Source organism: Galleria mellonella, unplaced genomic scaffold (assembly GCF_026898425.1).
Source record: "Galleria mellonella isolate WM207_F2 unplaced genomic scaffold, CSIRO_AGI_GalMel_v1 utg352, whole genome shotgun sequence".
NCBI classification, from domain to species: Eukaryota; Metazoa; Arthropoda; class Insecta; order Lepidoptera; family Pyralidae; genus Galleria; species Galleria mellonella.
This window is the reverse complement of record NW_026442084.1, coordinates 4,850,243-4,877,713: the sequence shown is the minus strand read 5'-3', so window position 1 is coordinate 4,877,713 and position 27,471 is coordinate 4,850,243. Positions and strand designations below refer to the sequence as shown.

Sequence of the window (27,471 nt, the reverse complement as noted above, 5' to 3'; positions counted from 1 at the left end):
GTAGACAGAGATTTAGATAGATAGATAATTTATTTGCATTACTTACAGCACACAAATTACAATACAAACATGCACATAATACACAGTAAAAGAGATAAAAGAATGAAAAACAAATATAGTATAAAGGAGACGAGTTTATCTCAAAACGGGCAGGAAGTAAATATAGCCACGCTGTATGGAGTATTTTTTTTAATGGGTGATAACGGAATGGTAACCCCGCCAGCGGATACCGATAGCGCAGGCGGGGCACCAGTGAGTGACGATAAGTGACAATGGAAGCAGGTCAGTCAGGCGTGACGGATTCTACTAGAATTAGCCACGATGGTTTCCAGGGGGAACTGCGTGGAGGTCGACCTGATAGGGTGTATTGCTAGCAATGGGTTCATTAGACACAATTACTAACAATTCCATTCCCCCTGTATGGAGTATTTATACTTCTGTAAATCAGACAACGGCTCTTGTTTGTATATTTTTTAGGTGCAACATCAATCATCATCAAAAAAATCAACAGCTTAATTAAATATTATAAAATTTTGGGATAAGTAGTAATTTATGTCTGTCAATCAACATTATTATGGAGGAGGAGTCGCGGGTAATGGCAAATCTTTACTAATATTATAAATATGAAAATAAGTTTGTTTGTTTGTTAGTGTCCTAACAGTTTAAATAATCACTATGAAATTTAAGATACATGTTCTATGTGGGATGAAGAGGGATATACCTATTTTTATCCCGGTCAATGAACATATCCTGGTCGATCGGACGAAGTCACAGCTAAAAGTTGATTCAATATAATAAGTTATTGTGTAAATTCAGACGATTTAATATTTGACTTCCAATTTTCAAAAATAAATCGTATTGAAACATCGTAATGAGTTTTAATATTTAGACTTATAATAAGCCTGATAGGATTTAGTAAAGATTTAAATTCGCGGGCCGAAGTTTGCTTTAGCTTCTATTAGACGGTTCAAATGAAACTTTGAACAAAATTTATGGGTGCAATTACGCACAACGTGAATTCAATATAACCTATTATATCGTAGTTTCGGCTAATTTATTATTCTGGTTAAGTAGGGTTGCCAGCTTTCTTTATGTTATTTAAAGAGCCTTACAATTTCCTTCTAAAAAAGTCCTTTAGTTCTGAAATATCTTACCTTATTAGACACAGTATAGGAATTATATAGTAAAACACACAAACAACATTGTTAGTAATGGTGAGATTGGTCCCCATTGCTATTAATATATCAGGTCGACTTCCATGCGGTTACCCCTGGAAACCATCGTGACAAATTTATCGTTGAATTCGTCACAATTGGCTAACTGACCTGCATTTTAATCCTCACCAATCATCTCTTACTGGTGCATACTTTAAAAAAAACACACCAAATATGGTAATAGGATTTTTATTAGACCCCTATCATCTTAATTTAGACTGACAAAATAATTGGCATTACACACGTATATATGATTTGGCTTTAGCGCCTCTCGTGGCATGGCTTGGCGTGTGGCAGCGGCTGTGGCTGGAGGGAGCTGGATATTAATTTCAACTTGATACCTCCACGCGTTCCTAAGAAAAACAGTCTTGACAGATGGACGGCTGGAGGGACGGATGGATGGACAACGAAGTGATCCTATAAGGGATCCGTTTTTCCTTTGAACCCTCAAAACGGAACTCTAAAAATGAGTATATATATATAAGTCTTTTGAAATAAATATTCAATGTACAGATTCGGCCTTTTGACGTTTTTATTATTATATCCAGAGATTAGGTTCTAATTTGAATTTGAGACGTGAAATTTCAATATTATGCTAAGAGAGCTTTATTATTTGTGATATCGATTTTATTAGTCCCGTTAGAAATGATTTTAATAATCTTTTTTTTTTTTATTCAAGGTGCGTTATTCGCCTAGGAAATTGATTTGAACATTTACATCTCATTGCGGTGAAGCAAAAAGGAGGGTTACGATTTTTAAAAGTTTTTAAAATTAAATATGGCAAACAAACTGACGAGGTACGTAATATAATATGATGACAGTTGTTTATAGACAAGAACAGTGCCATGGGTGCTATAAGAATTGCAATTTCACCTGCAGTTTCTCTGATGTTGCTATTTAATGGATGGCGACGTTTACTCCATGCTCGTTTGCCTCTTAAGTGATAAAAAAAAAAAAAAAACTTCGACGTCCTTGGTTTCTCTTATGCTGTGCCATTCTTGAAACATCAAATGCAGTGCAGGTATAGAGTAACAAACGTTTCAATTGATTTGAGAATATTCTCTTTGAAATCAAAGCTGCAGACAAAATGCAAAGCAGTTTCACGGCACTAAGAATACGTATTGTCTATGTAACTGTTTACTTGAAATAAATAAATTGGTCGACAAAATATGTTTATTTGCGTCATCATCATCATCGTATTAGGCTTTAACTGGTGAACATAATCCTCCCCCTGGAGAGGGGGGGATAGTAGCAACAGTAGTTGCCGCGCTTGGCAGGCGGATTGCCGCAGTTAAGCTTTGGTGTTGTTAACAGAGGGACAGTGCTACTTAAGCTGTAAATTAAAGAGTAAACAAATATATAAATCAAAAATTCTATAGTTTTGCGATGATATTAAAAACGTACTTGTTCGTTGACAAAACAAGTCAATGAATATTTTTCAACTTTTTTCATCGTCATTCATTTCAGCCATTATGTCCAGTAGTGGTCCATCCACTGCTGGACATAATGGCTGAAATAAGCCTCCCACATAGATTGCCATAAAGAACAGTCCCGAGCCACCTGCATCCACTAACTTCCTGCAATGTATTTCAGGTCGTCACTTCATCTAGTGGGGGAGGGGGGTGTCGTCCAACAATGCGTTTTTCCGTACGGGGTCGGCACACATAAATCTTTCTTCCCCTTTAGTTGTCGGTTCCTTAAACTATGTGACTAGCCCATTGCCACTTCAGCTTGCTTATTCTTCGGACTATGTCGGTCATTTTGGTTCTTTTGCGGATATCCTCGTTTAGGATCCTATCACGGTAAGAGACTCCGAGCATAGCCCTCTCCAAAGCTCGCTGAGTGATTCAACTTTTACGATTCATAAAACCGTAGCTAGGGTTTAGTCGCTTGTTAAAATTAATGAGCTATGTATGAGAGACGATTTGTTGTAAATCACTTGACGAAAGCGACGCCGTGTGAGCGGCGAGAGATAATCAGGGGGCCTACCATGAATTGAAATTCCGAAGTTTCGGACTTAATTTCGTGTTTTCGTTTATACATAAATCGGCCCAGCAAATGGAGCTTAACATTTCGTTCGTCATAAATCCTACCATAAAAGTCAAAAGGAATAATATTTTAATATTTTTAATGTTTTTAAATGGTAAGTATTATGTAATTTTAACATCAAATTTGTGTTTCGTTCGGCTCCGAAATTTCGGAAAACATTTTGTGGTAGGCCCTCAGGGCTTAGACAATGTGACACTTCGTTACGAATTAGCAGTTAATCTTTACAGAGTGAAATCTAAACTAATGCGGTGTTAATCACAAAAAGGTTACACTTCCGATAAACCGTTATTAAACACATGTTTAGTGGCTTTACTACAGAAGGGCGTCTAACACCTATTAATGTTCAAACAAAATATAGTTTATCTTATTAAAATTTAAATGTATTTGTAATAATAAACTTTAATTATTTTAAATCAATAGATTTTGGCACTTAAAATTAAAAATAAACCTTGTTATACCGATAAAACAATGTTTAATTACTTAGAATTTTGTTAAACAATGTATATGTAGTACCTATACTTTTTAAGAGAGATATAATAGTAGCGTGTACTCATTTATTTTAAAATTGATTTTATATCAAAAATTTACTGAATATCGAAACTATTAATCTAATTCCATTGAAATTATAGAAGCAAAATAAGAATTATGAGTAAAATATTTGGTAGTAAATCGTAATTTCTAAATCTATAGTCATCATAATAAAATTAAGAATAAGTAACCAATATTAAAAAAAAAAAAGAAAAAAGAAAATAAACCAAGAAAATAAGTAATATTCAATTTTAAGTTTCACGTTAATATTTAACTACATATTATAAAAGTGGATGTTGGGTGACTGACTGACTGGTCCATATATCAACGCAAAGTCGAAACCGCTGAAATCATGAAATTTTGCAGGTAGGTTCATTATATAGCGAAGATGAACAATAAGATAGGAATTTTGAAAATTCAACCCCTAAAGAGATGAATTGGGGGTTGAAAGTTTGTACAGAATTTCGTGAGTTGGGAAGCTATAAAGGTGAAATGTTCTGCGAAAAATCTAATACTACATGCGAGCGAAGTTGCGGGCAAAAGTTGGTTAATCTTCTAAATGTTAAAGTGAGTTGAGATTATTTGTTACCACTTGGCGTCTAAACGTAAAGTAATCAGTTGCCATGAATTTTGGTATATCTATTTCATTATATCAGTTGTTGACTGTCCATTGCTAAACATAGGCCTCCCCTATGGGGGTTATTGCCAACAGTTGCTACGCTTGGCAGGCGGATTGGCAACTGGCAACCACAGTTAGGCTTTGGTGATGTTTAAATGGGACGCTGTTGCCCGTTCCTCGACCATTGTGTTTCTTTAGTGGCCTGCCTATATATTATATATGTATATATTTTTTTAATTTTATCAATGTCCGTATACCTAATATATATATTATTTATTTATTCAATACAAGAAATTTACAGCGACTGTATCGCATAGACCGGAAGTGCATAAGAGATTACCAAGACACGGTGATTTACAAATATAAATTAAATTAGTGGGCCAGTTTTTCGAAAACAACAAGGTAGAATGACATCTTTTTCTATTATGAAGTGAAAATTATATCAGAAATTATTTCCTATGTATAGCTTCCGCTATATATATATATATATATATATATATATATATATATATATATAATACAAGTAATATAATAAGAATAATGTAAAATAAGATCATTGTATATTGATAGATTCAAAAGCTTCACTTTGATGTTCAAATCGATATTATAATCAAGAGGCCTTTTCAATTATATGTTTTTTTTTTTTGTGAACCTGTATTTCTTTTGTAAGCATCTTTCTTCTTATCTCGTATTATACAAACTTCTAATAAGATCTCCGTTCGAATACGCAATAGGTTTGTTAAGAATACAGTTTATGCAAAATACATAGAATCAAAAAAGTCATGGCCCTATATTAGGCATGGGTAATAACAGTATCGCGTCGATATCTATATTAGTTTCTTTTGATTTCAATCCGATATCGCCCGTACCAGTCTGATATTTATATTCATTTAGATAAGGCTCTTTATTTCGTTATTATATATATATATATATATATATATATATATGTATATATATTATTGATCCATAACTGGACATTTCAATATGAGAAAGATTTTCCCATAAAATTATTTATTAAACAATATTTAGCACTTTTTAAATAACTTTCAAAAATTAAGTCTCTCATTTCTACTCAATATTTTTGTGTGTATGTTAACCTATATCTTCGCCAATTCTGAAGCGATTTTGATACTTCTTTTTGCAATAGACAGCATTTATTTTCATACTGGTACGCTATTTTTTTTTTACAGTAGTTCTCTTCTATGACGTCCGTGAGACTGGATATGTTTATTGACCCAGATAAATTATGGCCTCAAATTCAAATTTCATCTTAAAATAGGTAACACCATTGGTTGAACCCACTGAAGCTGCTGAAGCTGTGAAGGTCCTGGTGTAGAATAGGACACCTCTTCCATTCCCGTGGGTGCCATGAGAGGTGACTAAGGGAACTTATAGTCGAAGGATGGGCAGCAGCGTATCTCTTAAAACATCACCAAAAGCCAAGCTGCGATTGCTAACCCGTTTGTTAAACGTGGCAACTACCAGCATAAACCCTCTCATATGGGAGGCTATGTTCAGCAGTGGACAGTTAACGGCTGATAGGTACAAGATAATATAATTGATTGAACCGTTAAAGTGTCGAAAAGTAACGAAGAAAGTATGTTTTTAATCGATTTCAAAAGGGAGGAAGTTCTCAATTCGGCTCTATTTTTGGCTTCTAAGTAACAATGATAAATTCAAACCAATTTTGATGTCCTAATGCTCCTCAAATATTGCCTATAAACTGCGCCCACCATGTACCCTCTTGTATAGGCATTCCATCACCCGTATCCAATAGCGAGGACGGGATGCCTTGAACACTGTACCGCAAACCATAAAAATAATTTTTTTTGATGAGTCTTTTTATAATGAAAAACGTTACTGAAGTTGGTCTTACACTAACTAATCTTGTTACAACTAAAGTGGATTTTGTAGAACTTAAACGTTAATTTATTGAGTAGTGTATCAGAAGTCATGATGATAGTCACATATTAAATTCGGAAAACCCCAATCAAAAGGTTCAATTACGGACGCCTACTTATTCTTCCTGACATGAAGAGACGAGTACGTGAGCAGAGCTCCCCCTGCGCCTATATACCTATCTCTCTCACTCCAACACAAGCACAGATAGCTCCCACCCTCTCTAAAAGACACCCACTCGCAGCTACACCTACGTTGCTACAGCCCCTGTTTTCAGACCACAATTTCAGTCTAACCCCCGACGGCACGGCGAAAACGCGTCACGGACAATAATTTTGCCAAAAATAAAAAAGAAAAATCCGGCAGCTCCACAGCCTAAATTTGGAGCTTCGATTTTTGAAATACGAACACCAATGATGATCTTTTGACGTTTAATAATTAAAAAAAATACACGGCTAAAGACATAAATTTGTCTTCCATATAATTGATGATAATAAATTCGACTGAATTATTCTGATATTGAGGTATAATTTACAAGAGACTTATTATTATTGTAAGGAGCTGTGTTTGTGTGGCCAGGCGGGCGATTTCGGCGTGAACAACAGGTGAGTGGATACAAATAAATCTATTTATAATATCATCTGTTTATAATATTTTCTATACGAGTGTAAGATTGCAATGCAAATAATGTCGTGTTGTTATATTTGTTTAAGAAATATTTATTCGATTATTTTCTTCCTCTTTTGTAGCTTTCTTTAATAAAATATTAAAACATTAATTTATGATTTTAAATCTTCAATCACATAATTTTCGACACACTCTGTATATTTCTTATTTTGTTATATATCCATAACATTGTATGTCCAAGGACTCCTGTCAAACAATTACAATCAGAGTAAAAAAATGTACAAAGTTGCAAACTTATCACCTGTCATAGTATCTATAAATAAAAATATTTGAAAAGTATTGTTTTCACACAGAACAGAAATACATTTATAATTACATTTTATTTTCATTTTATAAAAAAAAAAAGTTTATTTATTATCCTGTCTAAATTTCATTTTTGTTTTCTCTAATAAAATTTATTAAGTAAATGTTCTTAATAGCAAATAAAAATAAAAAATAGCATATCGATCGAGCCGTGTTCCAATACGTTACAATATTAATAAAAAGTGTACGATTATTACAAAAGAAACAATAAAGAATTGTATTACAAGAAAAATATGAGTGACGTAAAAAGAAAAGAAAAAGCTAATATGGTTTATAAAAGTTTATACAGTGTAAAATTAAAAGTAGTTTAAATTATTTATTGATTATTATCAGTTATTTTTATATACAGAAAATGTGTGTAATTTACAAAAATATAAATGAATACCTAAATCAGTATAAGAATATAAGCCTAAAACAGAACTTAGGTTCTAAAGCCATTTTATATACAACAATTCATTTGAGAGAAAGTACATTTATTTATGTACTCAGGTAAGATATTTTATTTTATATTGTATCCATTGTTTTCCGTAGCTTTATCCCCTCGAATCCCTGATATCCAGTTACCATGGGAATTTAGGAAAATCCTTTCTTAATGAAATATCTCTACATCTTATAGAATCTTTATTTTTAAGGTTCATTCGTTTGCTAGTCAGTGAATGAGAAAATGAATGAGTGAATAAATGAATGAGTGAGTTTTACTGTTATTTATTAATAGATGATTTGTATGGCTTTTGTTTTAATCTCGAATATAGTCTACTAGCGACCCGCTACGGTTTAATACCGATAGATTATTAGAAAGATTTTTTTTTTATTTAAGTAAACTTACATATAATCATTTTTGTATAGTCATTTTTGCATTACCAATAAATTCGTTCGGAATATATATATATATATATATATATATATATATATATATATATATATATATATATATATCAGTTGTTGCTATAATATATATATATATATATATATATATATATATATATATATATATATATATATATATATATATATATATATATATATATATAATGAATTTGTGTGAATACAAACTACTAAGCAGTATCCAGTTATAAGATTTTAATTTAAAATTTAAGTTAAACATTTAAAATAGAAAAAGTATAGTTATCATATTTAATTTATCATATAATATTACTCGTTGATAATGTAGCGTTCTATAGACAAAGGAATCTTGTTAATCGATTTAGTATTTTTTTAAGTTTATCTAATACAAATAAAGATAGAAGTATTGCCTTTTTACTATATTAGTTTCTACTATTGTCTCGCGCCTGCTTTGGACAATTTTTTTTTTAAATAAAATATAGCCTATGTAGGTTCATTGTTGATAATGTATCTTCCTATAGGTGAGAGAATTTTGAAAATCTGTTAACCGCTTTTTGAGTTTGCAAACAAGCGAACAAAGTATTAAATCTTTCCTCTTTACAATGTTAGTTTAAATTACCGTACAATATTTTTTTCAAATCCATTCAACCGTGTTGACGTGACTGAGTTACAGATAGTTATGTATCTAAGCAGCTTTATATACTTATATTTATACAAATATATAAAAAATACCGTGATTATCTAGTATCCGTATCAAACAAATATATACGTACTACTCTTTATACGTATTGCGTATACTGGTGATTGAGTAACAAAAATCTAGACATGTACCATCGTCATCATGTCAGCCGGTAACTGTCCATTGCTGAACACTGAACCACCACACCATAACCCACCTCCACCATAAGGGGGGTTTTGCCAGTAGTTGCTACACAAGGTAAGCGGGTATTTTTTTTAATGGGTGAAAATGGATTGGTAACCTCGCCCGCGCTATTAGTATACACCGACGAGGCACCAGTGGAAGATGATAGGTGAGAATGAATGAAAGTTAGTTGGCCCACCATGATGAATTCGACAAGAATTGGTTGGTGGTGGTGGTGGTTTTCAGGGGGAACCGCGTGGAGGTTAAACTGATGGTATATTGCCCGTAATGGGGCTATTAGACCCCATTACTAACAATCCCTTTCCCCCCTGGTAAGCGGGTTTGCAATCGCAGTTAGGCTTTAGTGATTTTTAAGAGGGACGCTGCTGGCAATCCCTTTAGTCGTTTCTTACGATATCCACGGGAAATGGTGGCCTATTTTATGCCGGGACTACACGACACTAGATATGGATGCATTTTTACAGAATTGTACATTTATAATAGTAAGATTAGTACGATAAATAGATTAAAATATTAGCCCTTTATTTAAAAAAAAAAAACTTAAAAAAACCTATTTTAACTATCAGTGTTTTGTCAGTGTCTTTCAAATTGAGAATTTAGCGTAAAAGACAAGGATAAAATACTGCAATAATGACCATAAGTTCAGCCGTGCCAACGTTGAGCACACGACTATCAAAACGTTTGTTATATCTAGACAGAAAACACCTAAAAACATGGATAGGGACAATAACGGGCCATCGATTATTAAACAAACATTTATACACAATAGGAGCCACAGACAGCCTTCTATGTGGAGGCTGTTTTGACGCCGAAGAAACGGCTGCTCCCATAATCCTGGAATGTGAAGCTGTGGCCACTCAACGTTTAGAAATCCTTGGAACGGTGAGATCGCTCCATGAGGCCTGTGAAGATCTATGCTTCTGGGCGAAGCTGGGTTGGCTGTACTAGCCACGACTCATATGCAAAATGGTCAAAATGAGAGGCTTATCGCGGAAAATAGAGTGAAATTAACATTAGTTGAACTAAATTTATGACAGGTTTGACGCTTTTACTAAAAAAGGGGTTAGAGCATATACAGATTGTCGAGTATCAAAAATTGGCCGAAAAAAGACCGCCAGTTTTCAGCTGACGTGTTTGTTGTTTTATACTAAATATACAAATGCTCAGTTTCGTGTTTGGGCATACTAAAGACGGAATTAATGTTAAATATTAAATCTAATAATATGGTAATTATCCTTACTAATATTATAAATGTGAAAGTTTGATTGTTACCTTTTAGCGCCTTATCGGCTTAACCTAAGACAAAAAAATTTGGTACTAAAGTTCTATATGAGATAGAGAATGAAACGGGCTATTTTATATCCCTATCAGTGTATATATCCCGGTCATACGGATGAAATCATGAGTAATAACTAGTAAATGAATAAAACAATGGTTTGTGAGACGGAAAAGTAATTAAGATCAATTGTAAAATTGAGCCATTTAAAAACAAGTTGGGTTACCATTCTTTAAAGAGACGACATACAGTGTCATCTCACGTTTTTGATTAAAAAGCTCTATTTATACGACTGAGGTGGTAAACAAGCATACGGCTCACCTGATGATGAGCGGTTACCGTAGCCTATGAACAATGCAATACCAAGGGTATAACGCGCACGTTGCCGACCCCGAAGAAACCTCTTGAAGAAAGCTTTATGCTTATTTGACATGAATGTATTGGACAATTTTAAATGAAATGAGTGAATGAATGGATTGCATTTCTTTAAACAATGTGAAGTGAAGTCGTCTGTATTATTCCGTTTATTTATTTTAAACGACATAATAACTTAACATTTAATCCAGGTTTTACTGTTATTTAGTTTTTTTCTTCCATTTGTATTGTATGTAAAATTGTGTAAATTTCATGATCAAATCATATTAATTTATAGTTAAATGAATTATATATTATTTATAGTCTTTTTTCTTAATGTCCTCTTGCGGTTGCCAATCGGCCTGCAAAGTGTGGCAACTACTGACAACCCGCCCCTCTCTCCCCCAAGGGGGAGGCTTATGTTCAGCAGTGGACAGTTAAAGGCTGATATGATGATGATGGTTACGTTAAAATAATACATTGCAATTATAAAGTATAAAAGTTTGTCTAACTACAGTATTTTTAATGTTAAATCATTCATTATATAAAGTTATGGTTATATTTTACATAATCTTAAATACAGTAAACATCCATATGAACTAACATGTAAACTTTTTTTTATACAACTTAGAATGGCAAACAAGCTGACGGCCCACCTGATGGAAAGTGGTAACCGTCGCCTATAGACATAAGCAGTACCATGGATATAATAGAGTATACTGTTTCGCCCATGATACTCCCCATGCGTTGCCATTCCTGAGGACTCAGGTGTTATTCCCTGTACCCAGTAAATTCACGCCATATCCCACCCTTCAAACCGAAACACAGCCATGCAAACACAACTGCTTCACGGTTGAAACACGAATGGGATAGAGGTACTCAAGCAATTGACTTTTGTACAAAGTCTTCCTCTGGTAAACTTAGTTTATATGTTGCTAATTGTCCTTATTAATATTATAAAATGTGAAATTGAGCTTGTTTCTTGTCACCTCGTAGTGCCTTAGCGTTACCAAAACCTATCGCTATCAAATTTGGTACATAGTAGTACATGATGATCAATGAACATATTTCGGTTACGTGTACAAAGTCACGGCTAAAAGCTAGCATTATATAAATCGATTACATTTTGTGTATTTCCATTAAAATACCTTTCCGGTAGCAATTATTACACTAGATAGCAGTATTGTATAAGCCCGACGTTGAATGTCGAGCCCCTGTTAGTTGCTAAATGAAATTGCCTCGCCCGCCATTGTTTCTTGTAATGGAGTTTCCTTTTGTTTGTGCTTTTTTTTCTCGTTAAATCGGCGGAAGTGTCAACGCTTATAAAGTTTAACCTTTTCAAATAGTTATGAAATGTAACGTTACGGAGTAGCTGCTAAATACAAAAGTTTAGTGAAACCTTAAACATGGATAATTTTAGAGTTAGTAAATAGGTATTCTTAGTAAACTTACCAGAGGAAGACTTTGTACAAAAGTTGTTTGCTTGGGTATCTCTGTCCCATTCGTTTTTCAACTGTAAAGCAGTTGTGTTTGTAAGACTGTGTTTCGGTTTGAAGGGTGGGATATGGTGTGAATTTACAGGGCACAGAGGAATAACACCTGAGTCCTCAGGAATGGCAACGCATGGAGGGTATCATGGGTGAAACAGTATACTCTATTATGTCCATGGTACTGCTCATGTCTATAGGCGACGGTTATCACTTTTCATCAGGTAGGCTGTCAGCTTGTTTGCCACTCTAAGTTGTATAAAAAAAAACAATCACTTTGATAAAAAATTAAAAATGTATGCACAATCGTGAGCATGAGATATAATTCAGATGCTTCGAAATCCAATTTACATGCTTCGATCGAGTGATTAAAGTTTGTGATTTCACTTGGTGGCTAAAAAAGTTCAGAGTTTCGATAGGATCCACATTTTTAATAATATTTCCTTTAAATAAAAATATAGTTTATGTCTATGTGGTGATAAGGGCAGACTATAATTTGTTACTACTCTATTTATTATTCAGTTTGTTGCAAAAGGCGCTCATGTAAACAAAGTAATACTAAAACTAATACTAAAGAAGAAAAACTAAAAAAACAACGCTATATTAGAGCACCTGTCCAGGTAATACTTTGGAATCAACTTCCAGCAGCAGTGTTTCCGAACCGATACGACAACATAACCTTCAAGAAAAGAGCATATTCCTTTTTAAAAGGCCGGCAGCACACATGCAATGCCGTTAGTGTTGTGGGTGATCATGGGCGGCGGTAGTCACTTTTCACCAGGTGAGCCGCATGCTCGATTGCCCCCTGTGTTGTAAAAACAAAAATGTTAACATCCTACTCTTTTGGAGAGAGACCTATATTTATATTATTACTGAAAGACAGGCTTTTTCAGGTAGAAGAATCTGTGACACTGCGACTATTCCTCGATCTTTTGTGCTCGCCTTTTTTTAAAGTTCGCTACTAATATCTATCAACGATAGATATTTTAAGCTGTTTTATGTAACGATGTTTTTTTATCTCTACAGTGTATTTTCCAAAGGAGATATATCTATCGTTTATGTATGAGTGGGTTACAGCCACAATTAAGTGCTGCGGCGTTTCTTCCGTATTGTGACAAAATATGCAAACCCTTTTTAGGCCTAAACCTAGTTGGGCCATATGCTTGTTTAGTTTGCAGTGTCAACCCTTGTTAATACACACATATCGTTTTTACCTAGAAGAATTAATTTCTTAGAATATTTTTTTGAAAACCCCTTAATCAGGGTTTTCGAGTGTTTTAATCCTGGCAATAAAAGTCAGCTATTATTTGCTACTATTAAGCTTTCAAGTTTGAGGTGTCTGAGCTTTAGGCTCCGAGGTATGCTACAATAAAGTTCTAGTCATATTTGGGCATTCTTTGCCCCTTCCTTTACTAATTGGTCAGCTGTTTCATTTCCATGAATGTTTAACTGATCAAGGATTCATCTCAAGATTATGTTACTTCTGCTGCTCAAGTCATTTAATAGCATTATGCAGTTGTTTATAAGTTTTGGTTGATTGGGAGAGAGATTTATATCCAATAAGTGTGATATTAATGAGTTATTATGATAAACTTACTGCCAGTTCAGCGGTTTCATTACTTAGTTAAATTGGTTGGCTGAAATTTTCCAGACTGTTAACCATATAGTGCAACAGGCCGGAAAATTATTTATCAAGCATACTAAGCGAAAGCTTTCAGCCATATTTTCCATCGCAAAAACGTAAATTAGGGAAGTTATAAAATACATTTAATTTAAACTTTTGCGTCGGCAGAAACCACTCTGGACTGATTTAATTATGTTAACCAAATAAGGAATACACCTATTGAAGAAGGGCCAAAATTAATGAACAGACATATTGATAAATGTGAACGAAGCGGAAAAGAACACTTTAAATCAGAATATATACTTTTCTATTGCTTCTGATTATGTTAATGGATGAAAGATATAATACGTATTAATGTTTCTAAAAATAATTTATTTTATTACTAATTGTTATAGATATTAACTGTCCTAACACGGGGGAAAGGGTTTGCTCATAATGCGGATTACCAGTCCCGTTGTTAGCAATATACCCTATCAGGTTAACCTCCAGGTGGTCTTTCCTGGAAACCATCGTGTTGAATTCCAAGTGTCTTCATCACGATAGGTTAACTGACATGTCTTTTCATTCTCATTTATTATTTATCACTGGTGCCCCGCCAGCGAATACCATTAGCGCAGGCGGCTTTACCATTCCATTGTCATCCATTAAAAAAAACTATCACAAAAAGGTTAAACTTGTAATAGACGAGTGTTCAATAGATGTTTAGATGCTATACTATTGAAGTGTGTGTAATACTATATTTAACGTAATGTTGTTTAACATATAATCTTCTTCAAGAAATGAACTATCAATGAATAAATACTAAAAAGATTTTTTAAAAATTTACTGATAGTTTCAAAGATTAGTGCGTTCAAATAATCAAACTAACTTTCGATTTATTATACTAGTATAGATAAAAGGTATTAAAAAATTGTAAATTTTATTATAATAGTTATAGACTTTGGTATATAAAACTATAAATAAACGTTATTACACTAGTTAAACAATATTTAATCACTTACAGTTTCGTTAAATACTATTTAGATAGATAGTGTTTTAAATTTTTTTTTATACAACTTAGAATGGCAAACAAGCTAACAGCCCACCTGATGGAAAGTGGTATCCGTCGCCTATAGACATGAGCAGTACCATGGACATAACAGAGTATACTGTTTCGCGCATGATACCCCCCATGCGTTGCCATTTCTGAGGATTTAGGTATTATTCCTCTGTATCTTGTAAATTCACGCCATATCCCACCCTTCAAACCGAAACACAGCCATGCAAACACAACTGTTTTACGGTTGAAACACGAATGGGACAGAGATTCCCAAGCAATCGACTTTTTTAAATTTATTTTTATGGTAATATCGTAAAAGTATTAGTCATAAGTTATGAATAATGCGCAGATTGTTCATTTATGGTCGGTCCATAGTGAGTGCTCTACGTTTATGGATCGCGCCATGTTACGTAATTAGGTACATGTTTTAAAAAGATATTTGAATTTTTAAATATAGAATGTAATAAATACGGCATTCTATCTTGAACGTTTTGACCTTTGAAAGAATTCGAATTTTAAAAAGAAACTGTGTTTAAAAAAGAACGTGATAACAATATTTCTCGCGCAATGGTCCATTCAAACGTAATATGGCGGATTAAAGCAACAGAAAGTCGGCGTTTTTATGTTTATCGTTTAGAACTTAGACATTTTTTCATAGAGACATGCAATCGGAAATTATCTTTTGTAATAGGCGTAAATCACGGTAGATGTGTTCATGGTATTATGGAATTGTGAGTAAACTTGGCAAATATTAAAACATTGAAAGTCTTTATACCGTCTTGATGGTGAATTTTCGTTAGATTATGGGATTGGTGTCGCCTTTGTTAGCAATGTATCTTGTTAATTCGATCTCCAAGTGGAAACCATTCCATCATCAAATCATCGTGGTTGATTTCTAGTAAATTCATTATGATGGGCCAACGGCCGCATTTCATCCTCGTCCATCATCTTTACTTGGTAATCCGTCAGAAGAAACCAATAGAGTAGACGGGAAAATCACTTTATTTCCATCTGCAAAAAATCCAAGCATTGGGCTTGTCCCTTGTCATCTTGGATTCAAAGGTACTTAGTGAAATATGGTCATATCAAATTTTTGCACTTACTACGGCAGTTTGCGCCAAATGCATTTGACTATCCGTTAAAGATTACAGTCGTGAACATACTCGTATGTTAATTATAATGGTTGCCTACAATTTTGCATGCGTAGTGTCGTGTTTCTATCTTAAGTTAAAAATTTTAAAAATCCTTTTTTAACAGATACTTATGTACTAAATAAAATCTATGTTCTGAATTTCTAGAATTAGTAGTTTTCGCTGTTACTGATGATTATCAATATACAGCGAAAGTCGTAGTTAGGATCAATGATTTTATAAGTATTATTATCACCATCTTATCACTCGTAAACTGTCCACTGCTAAACATAGGTCTCTATCTATTGTGGGACTTTGTCACTGCCCGGCTTGGCAGGCAGATTGGCAACCGCAATTAGGCTTTGCTGATGTTTAAAGAGGGACGCTGCTACCCAATTCTGGGCCATTACGTTCCCTTAGTCAGTTCTTACGACACCCATGGGAAAGGAAGGGATGGCCCATTCTATACCGGGATTACATTCATAAGTATAGAATATTAAGAGAGGGACTGGCTGGAGACTAGCGCTGTACAGCTATACACATTGCACTGGTACACTCACAGCATCAGCTAAGCCGGTTCCTTTTGCCTAAAATGAAACACTTCTTATATGTATTTTTTGTAGCAATTGTGTTTTTCTGGCAATAAATATTTTCTATTCTATTCTATTATAAATATATACTCGTATTTATGTCATTTTTAAGAGTAAAAATAGCATAAATATGGAGCTCTATTATTATTTTATGCAACTTAGAATGGTAAACAAGCAGATGGCCTTCCTGATGGAAAGTGGTAATCGTCGCCTATAGACATGAGCAGTACCATGGACATAACAGTGTATACTGTTTCGTCCATGATACCCCCCATGTGTTGCCATTCCTCAGAATTCAGCTATTATACCTCTGTACCCGGTAAATTCACTGCCATATTTCACCCTTCAAACCAAAACACAGCCATGCAAACACAACTGCGGCACATAGGTGCAAACGACTTTTGTACAAAGTCTTCCTCTGGTATCAGAGAGTAGAGTTCTGTTTACGACGTCTTTGTATCACATATTAAAAGCTTACGGCTTATAAAAGTTGATTTTACAGCTTAGTCTTGGAGCGTTGTTATCGGGCAGTCCAGTCTTTAGTTTGTGGCTAAAATGTCTTAATTTAGAAACGAAACTGTCGAGCTTCGCACCAGGTGGGGTTAATGTTGTACGCTTTGTGTTACTTGCGGATAAAGGGATGGTGAAACAACGTCGCAATATCTTCGCAGGCGTCTTTGTGATATTAAGAGCTTTCATATTTCCAGTAAACGCTTTTATATAACTTGGAATGATAAAGTCGACGGTTTGCTTGCATTGATGTAAACAAATCACAGATTCACATTTTGATAAGTAAAAATGATAATTGAATGTGACAGGAATTGAAATAGAACACAAGTAAATTATTTATATTCAAGATCTAATGTAAAAATATTATTTTTTCAAATGTGACTTGATTATTTGCTACACTATGATTGATTACAAGATTTTATATATATATATATATATATATATATATATATATATATATATATATATATATATATATATATATATATATATATGTATACTTATTATTGTTTTGCACTACTTTCCTATTTTCTCTACATCCTATACCATTGTTAGGTGGACTGGAAGAGATCTCTTATATGCTTTCTATATTCTTTCTTTCTATTTATATATGTATATAAATTTTGCTTAAAACAGGCTTGACTAATTTGAATATTTTTTTTGTTTTGTTCACTGTAATACCAGGGATGGTTAAAAAGAAAAAAAAAGTGTAAAAAGCCCTAAAGTCAGATGAAAAAACTAAAAATTAAAAATAGGTAATTATAAATAGAAATCAGATCTTTGGTTTATATATAGATAAACAAATAGATGTTAAAACATACTTTTGTAGTAAAATGTCTAAATATGTCTATTGAACTAATTAATTAATCTATTGAAATATATGTCTATGAGTTTAACGTTTTTGTAGTAAGACAGAGAATACATAGACTTTTTCTTAGCATATCGTTACGATAAAATCATGTTTTTTTTTATGTGTGAAAATGGTATGGTAACCCCGCCTGCGCTAACGGGATACGCTGGCGGAGCACCAGTGAAGGGTGATAGATGAGAATGAAAACAGGCCAGTTAGCCCATCATGATGAATTCATCAGGAATTAACCATGATAGTTTCCAGGGAGAACCGCGAGGAGGTCGACCTGGTTGGGTGTATTGCTAGCAATGGGATTTTTAGTCTCCATTACTAACAATCCCTTTCCCTCCACAGATAAAATCTTATTATGTCACCCATTGTATTATATATCGATCTGTGAAATCATTTAATTATGTACATGTTTGCTTAATATAATTATAATAGTTTGAAGGGGTTTATAATAATTCGAGTTAGATATACGTTTCAGGCTTTAATATCTGTTTATAAGCTTTTCACGTGTCTTAATTAATATGAAATATTGAGGGTATAAGAGTACTCGCTCTTCAAATTAAAACGATAACTTCGTTACGAAATTATTTCCGTTGAGATATGAAGAAGAATAATGAAATAGGGTTGGCAATTATATTTATAGTTTATTTTTTTATTTATTTATTTATTCATAGGAAAACCAGGGCTACACTAGAGCAAAAAAAAATACAGTTAGGATCACAAAATAAAATAATAAGCCACTAATAGGTTTTCACAAGTAACAACAATATAGATACAAGGCGCTGTACACAAAGCAACAAAAATAGAAGTTAACAAAAAAAATATGAAAAAACAAGAACGAAAACAAACAAACCAACAAAAAAAAATAATGAATTTATTCATCATTTTTTTACATACAAAATAAAAATTAATTCAAATATTTGATTAACAATAGTTATTCAAACTGACTATGAATAAAAAATTGCCTACTCGGTTGGTCTCTCACTGATATTATATTTTTCGAAAATAGATCTATATTAAGACTTTTAGAAATATTTTTGTTTATACAACTTAGAATGGCAAACAAGCTGACGGCCCACCTGATTGAAAGTGGTAACCGTCGCTATAGACATGAGCAGTACCATGGACATAACAGAGTATACTGTTTCGCCCATGATACCCCCCATGCGTTGCCATTCCTGAGGACTCAGGTGTTATTCCTCTGTACCCAGTAAATTCGCGTCATATCCCACCCTTCAAACCGAAACACAGCCATGCAAACACAACTGCTTCACGGTTCTACAGTATCTACAGTCTATTAATGTGTTAAAATTATAAAACCACCTTTTGTGGTCCCGGCATAGAATAGGACCCCCATTCCATTCCTGTGGGTGTCGTAAGAGGCCACTAAAGGAACATAATGGTAGAGGGATGGACAGCAGCATCCCTCTTGAAATATCTCTAAAAGCATAACTAAGGTTGCCAATCCGCTGCCAAGCGTGGCAACTACTGGCAAAAGTCCCCTTATGGCGAAAGCTTATGTTCAGCAATGGATAGTGAACGGCTGAAATGATAATGGTTATAATATATTAAAAAATAAATATTAACCCAACTTATAAAACAAACTTAACCTATAAATACTTCACATTATATTAGGTTTGTGCTTTATAATAAATTTTTATTTATTATTACATAATTTCTGCGAACTATTTAATTAGTTATCAGACGTTAAAAAATGCTTCAAAAAATGTTAATTATTTTAATAACGAGTGAAATTATTCTTAAGATATTTCTTTTGAAAGTAATTCAATAGCGTGGGAGACACTCCTTGAAACTCGGTTACACGTGGCAAGCAACATGGCCTTAACGAGGGTGCGACAAGTTTTTGGGACTTAATGTACGCAAAAAGTTTACTTTCTTTCGCAAAACGATATGCCTATTAGATTGCGCATAACTTATTTTGTCTTCATCGTCATTACAGACCATCCGATAAGACGTCTGCATGGGTACTTCTGTCCCACTCGTGTTTTAGCAGTGAAGTAGCTGTGTTTTGTTTTTCAAATAGGCCTGTTTACAAGCACTTTTAAGTTGTCATTTTTTTTAATTTACTGCATTGTTCAGTAAGTTAACAGAAATTTATATATATATATATATATTATAAATTTGTATGGGAATCGCTGTTTTGGATTACTTTTAATAGATGGCGTTGACAGCAGGTCAGTTAACCCATCATAATGATCTCCACAAGAATTAACCACGACGGTATTCAGGGAAGACCACGGGGAGGTGGACCTGACACGGTATATTGCTAGCAATGGAACTAGTAGTCCATATAACAATCTCTTTCCCCCGGCATTGTTGGTGATACGAAGTTCACCCGGCCATCTAGTGTTGAATAAAAAAGAGAGTCCACTAGTGGGAAACAGTTTTAATTGTCATGGCATGATAATAATGTTTTCTTTACAAGTTATTTTTTTATTTATTTATTTTTTATTTATTAATAAATTAAGTTGAAACGATAATTGTCATCATTGAATCGTGGCGTTGTAAAATGCTTTAATTAAATTTTTATCAAACTTCGACAAATTGATTTGGAAAGTCAATTGTTAACTCTTTGAAAGATCAAGCACTGTCGGTGAGCGGTTTCCTTATTAATTTCACGCTTCAACAAACTGGTATTGAATTCAAATAATTTTAAAACAGGAATAATAATAAAAAAGCGATAAAACATCCAATCAATTGGATATTTATTCGTATAATTGAATTTATTAATTGGTCATGTACAAACAGCAATACTCATAATTACACATATTTATTTATTTATTCTTTATTGAGCATACAATAAAAAATGTTTGATACAAAAGGTGGATTTACTGCTATATAGGATTCTCTACCATACAACCTTTGGTAAAACAGAAATGTAGTAGATTAAAAGTTATAGACGTATCTATCTATATTGACTTAAAAATTGTTTAAGACATACAATTGTGAACTACTGCATATTATGACCATATAAATATATTTACATAAATATATTAAATAAATATTATTTATATATACAAATATATGTATGCTTGTATATGTAAGTAATATTATGCTGCTTATGTCCAGCAGTGGACGGATAATGGCTGAAATGATGATGATGACATAAACATATGTCATTAAAACATACATATAACTGTATAAATATAAATACACAAACAATAATTTACTATATTACCAATAAAGCGACGATAGAGAACAAAGGTGTTGATGATGAAGATGATGAACTGCTTTTACAGATTCTTCATAAGAGATTTGTAGACTTTTTATAATCACATATCACAAGAGGCGACTAAGTAAATTTTATGGTCGAGGGACGAGCAGCAGCGTCTCTTTTAAAACATCATCAAAGTCTACCTGTGGTTGTTGATCCGGCTGCCAAGCGTGGTAGCTACTGGCAAAACTCTCCTTATGGGGGAGCTCTATGTTCAACAGCGGACAATTAACGGTAAATGATGGTAATGATGAACATAGTTTACTTGAATGATTTTACATGAATGATATAAAGTTTACAGACAATAAATTCTTCTCTTGTTCTTTTCATTTAAGAGTTTCCTCTTGTCGATGCGACTAATTCAAGCATTTTCTTCCAGCCAGCTCTATCCCAGGCCCTATCCTTGACCTCCCTATACGACATGACACCTAGTGTTTCTTTTATCTGTCCCATGTAGTTATTATCCCATTAAATTCTATCGATTATAAAAAACATTATGAAAATCAGTTCGGCTAATCCTCTAATATAGCCAAAAAAGATAATTTGAGAATTTCCTTTTCCTCGAAACTGCTTAAAAATCCGCCCAGTCGTTTATTAAATATGGGAGAAAAAAGAAACGAGCGAACAATTACACGGGTTTATGGAACTTGACGTCATAATAACAAAATAGCGTTTTACGGTCGTTAAGTTTTCAACTTGGAAGGACCGATGTACATACTGAAATACTAATAATTTTATTATTTATACATATGTACATATATATTTTTTATACCACTGAGGTGGCATGAAACTATGAACGTCTGCAATATCAGGGGTATTACGCGCGCGTTGCCGACCCTGAAGAAACCTCTTTACCCCCCTTTGAAGAACCCTATATGTAGTCTCTGTAGTAGTAGTAGTAGTTTATAGGAAAACCTCGGCAGGGAGTTCATTCCATAACCTGAGTGTTAAAGTGGGAGTGGGAGAAAACATCTCTGAAACCGCGTTGTACGCGACCATCTAGGCTTTTTTTATACCACTTAGGTGGCAAACTAGCATACGACCCACCTGATGGTAAGCGGTTACCGTAGCCTATGAACGCCTGCAATACCAGAGGTATTACGCGCGCGTTGCCAACCCTGAAGAAACCTCTTTACCCCCCTTTTGAAGAACCCTATGCTGTAGTCTCTTGGGAAAACCTCGGCAAGGAGCTCATTCCATAACCTGAGTGTTCGTGAGAGAAAACATCTCTGAAACCGCGTTGTACGCGACCATCTAGGCTGTAGGGTATGAGGGTGAACTCCCTGTCGATGACGAGCCGTACGATGGTAGAAAGTGGCCGTGGGTATCATATTGAACCATTCCTCTGAACACAATCTATTGTGCAGGCGGTTGGTCAATTTTACTAGACCCAAGATCTATTATTTACTGACGAAACCCTGTAGGATCTACCAATTACAGACTTGAAATATCAAATGAAATAACATAGTTCAGTACACAATTATGTAGTATTGTGGGTATTTTTTATTTTATTAAAAGTGAAAATATTTTTAGTAACCACTTATTAATGTTAGTGTAAGCATTGCGTCTGAGCATCTTCCGCTAGATTAGCCAAATATTATATTTTTGCTTTGCCACGATCGACTCGACTAATAGTTGCGATCGACTGGTCGATCACTATGAACCGGTTAATCACCCCTGATTTAGATTAACACGAACACTGTACAATAGGGAATGTTCCAAAGAATTTTACGACCTGATGCCTTCATTGCCCCTTTACCATAAAGCCATAGAACTGGAGTTCATCCACATTTTTCTTGTGAGTGGTACATTACCAGTGTCCGTGCATCCCGTTTGTTTCTGCTTCATACATCTGGGTTGTGGAAAGAATTCCCTTCTAGATGTTCCTTTACAATGTAATAATTTAAAGAAACGTACCTTATAAACATTTAAAAGACCGGCGATGCACAAGCAGTTTTTCTCGTGATGGCGGGGTTCATAAGCGATCGTAGTCGCTTATCATCAGGTGCACTATCTATTCGATTGCTTCTCTAACAATAATAAAAAAAGTTGTACTGTGCAGGTATCGAACCTGCAACCATTTCGTGTAAAGCAGATCATTAAATTGCTACTATGAAAATCATCTTTATCTATTATTTAGAAGAAGCGTGCAATGATGAAATATGAATACAAAAGGTCGAAATATTGCGAAGTTAATGTACTTTTTTCGATAATGGAGGCTGAAACGTAGATGGGCTCATCTTAAGTCTGTTTGTACAAGAACGAAGTTAGAAATTGAAGAGATATTGAGATATACATATTATATACAAGTATTAACATTCGTATTGATCAATAATCTTTAGATGGAGTGTCGGCTAATAAATGCTTCAACTATTTTTCTCAGCTTTTCTAAGCTTATTTTTTTTAAATGGCTAAGTAAAATTGTATATTTTAATTTGTGACTTAACTCTTGATTTAGGTTTGTAATTTAGTTATTTAAACCAAAAACTTATTAGCAATATTCCTTATATTATGAATGTTGATGCGCGACGGTAACCACTGCCTATCAGGTAAACTGTTAGATATATATCCCCCATTATTATATATTAATATATCTATTTGTACAGAAAACAGAGAATATTTAGCAATAAATTTGCATGAATTTTTATCTAGTATCATCTAGTGACGTTTGTAATCAAAAGCCATACTACTCTTACAAATTTTGCAAAGATGTCACAGTTTGATATGATGACACCTATGATATTTATTTTTATATGGAGATTTAAAGCTTGGGGTTTTGAATCAATGCTTTTATTACACAAATTGTAATTTATTTATATTTATTTTATTATCAATATTTTAAACTTTAGCCTGAAAAGAGCAGACAAGCTGAACGTATTTAGGGACCTTTTTTAACACTCGATACTTCATCTAGCTGTATATGATCATATTAAATATAATTTGCCCACTGGCCAGGTAGTATGTTACAGTGTTTTATTTCAATTTTTTTTTTCTTTACAAAAGTGTATTGACCTTTGCTCTCTTTCGTCTTTTATGATATCACGGGATCAAAAGAAGATCGATGACACGTTATGTTCTCCCGCCATATTAATTAAATTCTGCGGTTTCATTATAATATACAGCAGAGACACCATTAAAGTTTTTCTAAAATAAGATAAAAGTATTCATGTAAACCAAAATGTTTACTAATTTCAAACATACCGTTATAACGTGTTGAATAATGAATACGCGCTTTTATAAAGTGTTTTAATTAAATAGGTATTCATTATCGGAATATGTACATATATAACTTTCGAATAATAAAATGGCTTCAATAAAAAAAATATATCAGTTCGGTAGAATTTTTGAATAACGACTCTGTATAGGCACTAGGCGTTATGTCGTATAGGGAGATAAAGGATATGGCCTGGGATAGAGCTGGCTGGAGGAAGATGCATGAATTAGTTGCACCGACAAGAGGAAACTTTTAAATGAAAAGAAGAAAAAGATAGGCAAAAACAATTGCCGTGTGGTCTCGGCAATAAAATGAGCCACCCGTTCCTTTTCTGTGGCTGTTGTAATAGGCGACTAAGAGAACTTAATAGTCAAGGGATGGACAGCAGGGTCCCTCTTAAAACATCATCAAAAGTCGAACTGCGTATCTACGTAGCGTACGTACCTTTTTTTTTCACGTAATGTGTCCTGTTGCTCGTTTTAAATACTGAGGACAGGACGCTCAGTTACACCAGAGAGAGGTACCTATCCTAAAAAAAAGGACGCACAAATCGTGAGTATGAATTTTGGCTAACATCGAAAACTTTGTGTATTAATTTAAATTTACCGACTAACTCCCCGGTGAGGAGAAACCAACCAAATTAATCCGAGTGACGGCGGTGGACTCACCCCTTGTCACGATGGATTTTAGTACGCTCACCGTAATGTAGGCATGACGAGTGCTGCGTTCACCACAATACAACAGCTATAGCTGTGTATTATTGTATTACATCGAGTTACAGTGAGCATGTTTTTTTTTATCAAAGTGATTGTTTTTCTTTTATACAACTTAGAATGGCAAACAATGACATGAGCAGTACTATGGACATAACAGAGTATACTGTTTCGCCCATGATACCCCCCATGCGTTGCCATTCCTGAGGACACAGGTGTTATTCCTCTGTACCCAGTAAATTCACCCCATATCCCTTATAGCGTCATAATGGCTTAATCAATCACTATAAAATTTGGTATACACGTACTACATGGGATGCAAAATGTTGTAGACTCCATCCGGTTAAAGAATGTATCCCAGTCACGTGAAGGAGGTCGTGTTAAAAGCTAGTAATTAAATATAAAATCTCTCTTATTATTTAAGAGTTTTTTTTGCGAGGTAACTAATTCATGCATTCTCTTTTAGTCAGCTCTATTCCAGGTCATATATTTGACCTCCCTGTACGACATGACACCTAGTTTTTATTTTATCTGTCCTTTGTAATTATTTCTCTGTCTTACCCTTCCTCTTTTGTTTTCTTTTTTCTTCTAGTATGCTCTTTAAAATAAATAAAGATAGCACAGGCATATTACTAAAGCGCAGTCTAATCCTGACACACATAGTTATTTATTTTTTAAATGCACAGATTAATATATATAAAACATGCAGACTAATATAAAAAAAAATGTATTTGTGGAAACAAATTTTTATATTGTGCGGGCGTCGATCGAATATTACTATTTAGGTACTCTTTAACATACTTAATAGCATAATTGTGAACTGAGAGGTTTCTCCTTAAAAATGTCAATGGGGATTCCAGGGGAACTAATTGGGGTCCCAGGGGTATTAATAGGGGGAGGGGGGCACTAGATGCTTTGTTTTACAGACCGTCAGCTACTCCCCTATATATACTTTCAATCTCAAGTTGTCTTCCAATAAATAATAAAATAGTGGACCTTTTTCAGAACTTGAAAAATTAATGAAAATTTTTAATTTAACGTATTTAGAGGAAGAAAACTCATAGCTGGCGTGTCAGTAAGGCATTGGACGTGACAATATTCAGTAAACGACCTTGTTTTTGTGGAAATGTAACAGAAACTCAATATTAATTATCTTCCTTAATAAGCACAGAACCAATAATCAGCAATAGGAATTTAATGGATGTTATGGTATGCTTATAGAAATTAAAAATCAAAATAAAAATGTGTTTATTACCTTATGGTAATAAACACATTTTTATTTTGATTTTTTGTTTATACAAATAATAGAGATTCAGAACAAAACAAGAATACCCATCAGTCTCAAAATTGGGTCATAGCAATTTTTTATATTAACACAAATAAAGGAGAAACAATCAATACATCTCGCGACAATATGGCATCGATTCATCTTATCAGAGGAAGGAGTGCAAACAACAAAATAAAACCACGCCACTGTTTTACAGCGACACTATATTTCTTTGATTTTATATTTCAGAAATCTATTGAGAGGCGAATACTTTATTCTTGCTCGGTTTGTGTGGAAATTTCCAGCAGAGACGGAGGATATTTCGATTCTAAGAAACTCTATTCTCACTAACATTAACAGGTTTTTTCAACTTTCAACAGCAATAATTCATCTCGGAACGCCCACACCGGGTAGCGCCTTCATACTTTCCGTATCATTTTCATCCACATTTCGTTAAAAATTAATATTTGCTTAAGATATATACTTATATATCTTACACACACACACACACACACACACACACACAGAAGGTGGTGGTGAAAAATATCTTGCAAATTACGCTCAACTCGTTTGAGCAAATTAATTCGAATCTAACGCTGTAAGAGATGATTTAATGTAAGATATAATTATTGTCTACAGTCTGTTTCAATGGAACTTAACGAAAATGTAAATAAATTAATAATTGACTGGAATATAACAGTCTGCTGAAGGTTTTTTATAACATAGAGGGCAGACGAGTGTGTTTCAATAATAATTTCAATAATATTTTTTTTTATACTTTCTATCAAGTACGTCTAAAACTACAGGAGCTCTTTTGGATCCTTTGGCAAAAAAAAATAAAAATATATTGACATTCAGTAATAAAATAGAACGGTCGGAAGTGTGAACGAAGCCGCACCATAAGGGTTCCATTTTACTATTTCGGTCCGGAACTTTCATAAACGTGCCCTTTGCTGTTTCACAGCTGAAGTAGATAACATTTTATATAGTAGGTACTATAATTATATTTTAAATGTTGCAATGAATATTAAATATCTATATACATACCCGTGTGGTCCTGGCACAAAATTTGCCACCCTTTCCTTTCCCGTAGGTGTCTCTTAAAAGACGGTTTAGTCGGTAGTCTCTTAATGGTATCAGGAAGCGCG

General features: G+C 33.8%; 1 protein-coding gene across 1 annotated transcript in view; it reads left to right on the top strand.

Annotated features, from left to right (window-relative positions):
* The first annotated feature begins 6,610 nt into the window (after positions 1 to 6,610).
* Positions 6,611 to 27,471, top strand: part of LOC113519484 (uncharacterized) — an 89,400-nt gene continuing 68,539 nt past the window's right edge. The window contains exon 1 of the mRNA XM_052897152.1: positions 6,611 to 6,914. The gene's annotated coding sequence lies outside the window, so the exon portion shown is untranslated. The remainder of the gene's footprint in view (positions 6,915 to 27,471) is intronic.